The sequence below is a fragment of the Centruroides sculpturatus genome, unplaced genomic scaffold (genome assembly GCF_000671375.1).
Source record: "Centruroides sculpturatus isolate CEXI.00-Female unplaced genomic scaffold, Cexi_2.0 scaffold1754, whole genome shotgun sequence".
NCBI classification, from domain to species: domain Eukaryota; kingdom Metazoa; phylum Arthropoda; class Arachnida; order Scorpiones; family Buthidae; genus Centruroides; species Centruroides sculpturatus.
In genome coordinates, this window is record NW_019385945.1 from 26,680 (window position 1) to 33,769 (window position 7,090).

Genomic DNA, 7,090 nt, shown 5'->3' on the forward strand with positions numbered 1-7,090 from the left:
TTTTCCGCTTATTGCCGACTGCTGTTGTATTTAACTGTGTTTTGTTTTGATGGAAAGTGTAGAACAATCTTTATTTTCATATATGAATTTTTCTATTTGTGCTTCTACAGGTTGTAATAAAAATATCAAATTTTATAACAGCTGTAAACATTCGAATACGGGTGCCATTATGCTATATTTAGTGTGCCGTATGTGTTTATGTGGCAGTTGTAATAAAAATAAATTGTTGAATGCGTATTTAAAATAGCATTAAAGTAACTTTGCAATTAAAATTTTCATTATAATTAAATTAATTTTGAATATAAAAGTTGTGTTATTTTGTATTAATGTATCATTAAAGTTCTTACGAATAGAAGTCTTATGTATTGTATAACATTGTATAAAATTATTAATAAACAAAATTTAAATTTGCAATAGTAACGTTATACACAAAACAGTATATCGAACAATAAAAATATACAAAAAATAATTTTGTTAACCAGTAGCGTGTTATCCTATGGGCAAAAAATGCAATTGCCTGGGTGGGGCATCCCTAATTCAAATGGGATTCGTGAAGCTATAACATGCCACTGTCATTAACTTATTTTAATTTTTTTACTTTGTTTTATGATTCAAGTTATGAAAAGTAATAAGATTTACATATTAAGATGTTTGGACTGCAATTTGTAGACCTATAAATTCGATCTGTGTTTCCTTAATTTCGAGAATGGAATCCGATACGGAAACCTTTGTGAGAGAAGGCCCCAATTAACTATATAAGAACTTTCGATGCATACCGGAAGTTGAGTTATTTCAATTAAAATCTTCCCCTGGAAGGTGTTAGAGATATGACTGCACAACTGTATTGTTAAAGGAAAAGTGTGATGTACCAGGGGCAAGTCACTACTAATTTGAGGTGGAGAGGATATATTTTAAATTAAAAACATGATTAGAAACTGCAGTCCAACATTGTGACAATGTCACAATAAATAATTGCTTGTTTTTAAAGAAAACCATTTGGTAAATAATATATTATGATAAACTCACATTAGCATCGCTAGCAGTGAAATAGTCTTTAAATTAATTAAATATTGACGTTAACCAATGGTCAATTTTGTCCTCAGAAAAAGTTATACTCCATATTAATTGTTAAATTTCACTATATACTTCATTTTAAGATTGGAGTTTCTTTTTTTAAGTAATTTTCATGAATTTTATCCATCATAATCCTGGAAATAATGTTATGTTAATAAATACTTTTGCTGGTAGAGTGTTAAAAATTATATTTTGTTCAAACAGTAATAATAATTCTGACAGTTAATGGAAGGGACATCACCATTAACTAATATTATTTAGTATAATCTATATACTTTGAACTAGAAAAAGGTTAATAGTAGTCATTAACTTTGTTTTCCTACACCATTGTTAGAGAACCTGTGACATTTTGTGGTTTCTAATGCTACCAGACAAAATAGAGTGTGATAAAATTCATGACATGTGCACATGCTGCAGCAGTCTTGTCAACAACTTGTTTATCTTTCTGTAGACATAGTAGTCAATGTTGCAAAAAATAATCAATATTCAGCCTGTACAGTATGGATTATTCCAAGATCAGCTGTAGAACAGCAGTGTAGAAAGCACTCAACTTGCACATTTTCCAGATAGGACTCAAACCAAGCAGTTGTCATCTGACAGCTGACTCTTTACTTTTGTTTCATCTTTTAATCTAGTTTCCAGTTCAACTATTTATTAAAAATGCTCTGCATCATCCAATCTTGGCAGTTTGCAGTGTGTAGAGCACACATTGTTCACATAATACAATATGTTCTTGATGTTTTTGCAATGATTAAGGGTCTCATATTCTCCATATCTATGTCATGTACAGTGGATATCAGTACTTGATCCTTCTTAGGATAAAAGGGATGAAAGAATGCAGTGTAGTGTAATACAAAATCATTTCTTACCTGAGGTACTGCAATAAAACATGGCTGTTAATCGCTATTTAGCATTTTTGCTTCCTCTGCAGCAGTTGGAATAAACTACCTGTTTCATCAGGATTGAAAATGTCATCTGTTCTGTACTTAAATATTGTATCTTGTCTGTAGTCCATGCATATGCTATGTGCAATAAAACATCAATGTTTCTTTGCATAAAGATTTTGAGATAATTCCATACTTTTCAAAAATTCCCTGTATTGGTTGCATTTTTCCCCTTTGGCATATTTCATTATGAAGTTGACAAGATTACTTTCACTGACTGATGAATCATAACAACAGCATAGTAAAGTATATTACCCATTTGATACTAAAGTAGTGTAAGGATTCGTTGAATATAAAACTCATATTTACAGTCTCCTTCTTGTAACTTTCTAGTTTCATCTCCGTACACATCTTATTTGGTGGTGGCATTCCTGGCCTATGGTCTGAAAAATCCTGTCAATGGTGTCATCCACTCATTTATGGATTTTCACTGGGTACTTCTGGAATATTCTAACATGGATAACAAATAATCCAGTCCACCCACCACACCAGCCTTAATCTAAGGCATCTTCTAGACATGCCCCTTTTCTCCAGTCATCTGTGGAACTTCATAACCATTTTCATCTAATCTATCCCAGTATTTTGATATATTGGAAATGCTTGGCATAGTGAAAAAACCTTTGATATTCTGAAATTTATATTGACAGTTCTTAAGCTAAGTCTTACAGGTGGCCAAATTGGACTTCAAATTGTTTGCTATAATGAGGTGTTATCTGTATGTTTAACAGTAAAAAATAAGCACTCTCTCTCAAATACACTTTTTAATGTTCTTTAAAACTATATTGTTTGATTTTAAAAGAAGTACAACAAATTCAAAAAATAAATTTAAATACTTTGTTGTCATAGCAATCACAAACATATTAAATTACAAATATTATTAATTACAAGTATTAATTCTTTACATATATAGTAAAATATAGAATGAAAATTTAAACAGAATGAATCTTTATTTATTTAAAATATAAATTTTACAATAATTCATAATTTATAATCTGCTTTTACAGCTATCTCTATTACATTATATATGATAAAGAAAATTTGAACCTAATTTTATTGTGCTTAATTAACATAGGGCTAATTAATCCAAAATGAACATCAAGACAAATCAAACTCTGAATGCCAATTTTTACAAAATTTAAAATTAAAATGGTCCCGGGAATATAAAAGTAAAGTAAAGTAGTTCACTGACCATTTATAGAAGAAAATGTTGCATGCTCTTTGTCATAATGGAAATGTTTGTTAAAAGATTGCAGTGACAAAGTTCAATATCAACATTTTCTAAAGGAAGGTGTGTGGAGCAGATAACCTGAACAATTAAAAAAGAACATTATTTAAAATTGATTCTGAAATATGAATAAATATAGTAATGATTTCAAATAAATGTAATCACTTCCAGCCACTTACCATTGAGTTGATTATCCACAAAGTAATTTTCATACATACATGTCACATAGCTGCTCTATTGGTATGTCAGAAGCCTAAATGATGTCACACAACTCCTGGCTTTAAGTGCTCACAATCAGTTAAATCTATTAAACATGTAAAAAATAAAATGTCAGAATCATCAATGTATTCAAGAGTTACATAGAAGAGTTGAAAAAACAGCTATTTTTAATATAAAAATAAGTAAACAAACATTAAAATTCTAGTTAAGCTTCATTTTCATATGTCTTAATAAAAATTAAACCATATACTAAGAGAAATAAAACAACTTCTTTTAAAAGAAATGGTTTATTTAAAATTGTAGCATTTTCTAAAATTTAACATTGAGTTTAGCAAAAATAAGAGTGTTAATTACAGCTTAGATAGAACTTCTGGTTATATAAATGGCATTCTAGATATTAATGCAAATAAATTAAGTGTAGTAGTGTGATTTGATTTGTGTAAATCTGTAAATTTCAGTATTGGGTGTTGTTAAGTTATGTACTTTATGAATGAGCAATGGTGTTAAATTGCCCCAATTCTAAAAAATTACCCAAATAAGTGTATGTACTATTTGATAATTGAAATAAGCTAAGAATTAATTTTTTAAAATAAATCCTGTTATCAATAGGTAGACATTATAAATTCATATTAATTACTCATTGATAATTTTAAAACAAGATTATATTATGATTTAAACTCTCTGTTAATGTTTTTCTCACATGTTTATAATTTATCTTGATATGAAATAAATATAATTTGAAGGACTAATTTATTACTTTTAATTAAAATTGCAATTTGGATTATATTGAATGCGTGAATAAATAACATTACATTTCAAGCATCATTCTACTACAATAAATTCTTAGATTCATCAATGAGGATTCTAAACTTTTATATACTATTTTCTACTGCATCAATGTACAGAATTAGAATGAAAATAAAAAAGTCTTACCTTTCCTTTGTTAATTTTTTGAGCAAAGAAGTTTTTAAAATGATTCCATGTTTCTTTGGAAAGTGGATTATAAAATTTGAGAATGATACTTCTTTCTAGAATAATTTAAGAATTTAAATATTAAGAATAGAAAAAATCGAGATGATTGATTAACTAATTAATTTAATAATAAAACCATTTTCTAATATAAAACATTTATTGTTTCATTCAAAAGAATATAAGACGATATACAAGCGAATATCATTTATAATCTGATAATTTAATTCGATGCTAAGTGGAAACAACCTTAAATATTTTAAGTAAAATTTAAGACTTTTACTTAATATTCTATCGACAATTATTCAATTTTGATCGCTTATAAATAAAAAAACGTTACATTGCCTGCGTTATTCGGGTTTTTGTAATTAAACATTTACGAAAAATCTCGAAATGGATTGAAAAATAACTCGCAATTTCCATAAAACTTTCTATTTCAAGATGGCGTCGGCAATACGAAATCGAACGAATTCGAATCGGTGGAACGTGCGATAAATGAGTCACACGTTACGTCATAAGTTCTACGTCAGAATATTAACTAATTGCAAATGTTATCTTTAAAATGCTAAAATAGTCCTCTTTTTTGTAAAATATCGCTAAGATATTTGTAATAATAAATAAAATTATAAAAATGCATTCCGTAACCTTACAGGTTACAGGCCGCAAATATAGGTTTAAAGCGTATCTAATTTAATCTATTTAATTTTTATATAAATCGAAAAATATTATGTTACCTACGTTACGCGAGTTTTCATTATTAAAATTTGTACGAAAAATGTTAAAATGGAGGGAAAAAGAACTCGCAATTTCCGGAAAACATTCTATTCCAAGATGGCGTCGGCAACAATACGAAATGGAACGAATTCGAATCTGTCGTTGCAATGCGTCACGCGTTACGTCACGAGTTTTACGTCATAGATGTAATATTTCGAGTATTTTAATTGCATTTTTTAAAGGAATGTTTATTTTTTACAAATTCTTTTCTCTTGGATTTGGCAGAATATTTGTTAAGTAATACAGTATCATAATTAAAATTATAATAGTCATTTTCTAAATATCTCATAATAGCCGGAAAATCTACGCGACTCGTTGCTAGATTTTTTAAATTTTATAACAGGAAACGTAAATATGAAAAGCAGGTTAAACCTGTTCCAGAGCCCTTCAGCCGCCGATTGATTATTTATCAAAAAGTGTTATCGCTTCCCGGGACGATCACCCAAGGGATGGATTTTGGGAAGCAGTGTTCAGGTTATTTCAATATCGTATATTATTTATAATGCATGATGCGTTAATGAATGAATGAATGCGATGATTCTATGATCGTTCGAATTTGTGAACATTGATGTAGAGTGATGTTATGTAAGTGCATGTTTTAAATTCTTATGTAAAAATCTTCACTTTGACAGATTAATGCCTCTAAAAGTCAAAACTTTTTCCTTTCATTTAGTCTATGCATTCTAGAATTTATCTCTATCTCTCATTTTTAATGTTCCCCAAGAAATATCCTGTTTCGTAATAACAATAATTTAGATATTTTGAGAACAAGAGCAATAAACATGTTTGCTCAATTTTCTCGCAGAGAATCATTTTATTTCATAGCTAGAGTAAAACTGTTCCATATGGACCATTCAATCCAGAATGTAAGTCGTCGTTATTTTCAATATATTGTACTGTACATATCTATTTATACGAGTGAAGTTCATCAATTTACTCGCATCCTTTTACCGCAACTAAAGTTAAAGGTACAATATAGTTCGATTGGATATTTATTAAGTAATGTACTGTACAATGCAAATTATTTCAAGGCATTAAAAGCGAAAACCAATGGTGTATTTATGAATAACAGTTACTCGTAACAGTTAACCTACGAACAATTATCGTCTGTTTTCTTTTGTTGTAATACCGTATTGTTTTGTTTCATGTGAGGCCCCAAAAAATGAATTGAAATTAAATATTTATTATTAGAAATTTATTAAAACGAAACTAGAAAAAATCGTCTATTGTTAAAAACCGATCAAAGATCGAATTAGTTGTGTTAGTCATATGAAACCGCGACGAGAGAAAAAAAACGCTATTGATGTAAACGGAACGCAATAATATTAAATGATTAATACAGTAATTGTAAACAAACGACCTCCAGTAGAGATGGACCTTTGAAGAGTCGCTCATATGCACATAATTAGAACATAGAAATTTTGAAAAGAGGAAAGATTTAATGATGAAAAAGGACATCGCGTCGTGTCGTTAAATTTCAAAAACGTCACAGACTAGACAACAATGGTGGAAAATGAGTGCAAGTTTCAAAGTTCCATCAACATTTTGCAGCCAGAATAACGGATGGTGTCAAGTAGATTCTTCAAGGCGGATCTTTCTCGTGACTCGAAAAGGAATCGTCTTTCGCTTAGAGACAGACGAGGGAGCCAATCAGAATAAACAAAACAAAAAGATCGGGGAGATTGATATAATCCCCGATCTTAAAGGACAGGGGGACTTCTTCCGTAAACCTGCACTCCGGAAAGTCCGAAGCGAAAAACTCACTGTGTGTCGACGCACAGAAGACGAAGATTCCGCACTAGTACCATCGAGAGAGCCGTGCCGCCGACGCTTACCGACAAGTCTCCTTACCTGCCGCAGCCCCGTGGCCCATCTCCGAGGGACG

At 30.0% G+C, this 7,090-nt stretch overlaps 1 long non-coding RNA gene across 3 annotated transcripts; it reads right to left on the reverse strand.

Annotated features, from left to right (window-relative positions):
* Positions 1–2,987: 2,987 nt before the first annotated feature.
* LOC111612734 lies at positions 2,988–5,248 on the reverse strand. Of its 3 annotated transcripts, XR_002754669.1 has the most exons (4): positions 4,772–5,156; positions 4,396–4,490; positions 3,423–3,547; positions 2,988–3,324 (listed from the first exon to the last, which is right to left on the reverse strand). It is a non-coding gene; the product is annotated as an uncharacterized LOC111612734 (long non-coding RNA). The 3 variants fall into 3 exon arrangements; XR_002754670.1 differs by lacking the exons at positions 4,396–4,490; positions 4,772–5,156 and adding an exon at positions 5,170–5,248 and having other exon boundaries at positions 2,991–3,324; XR_002754671.1 differs by lacking the exons at positions 4,396–4,490; positions 4,772–5,156 and adding an exon at positions 5,166–5,190 and having other exon boundaries at positions 2,991–3,324.
* Positions 5,249–7,090: the final 1,842 nt, after the last annotated feature.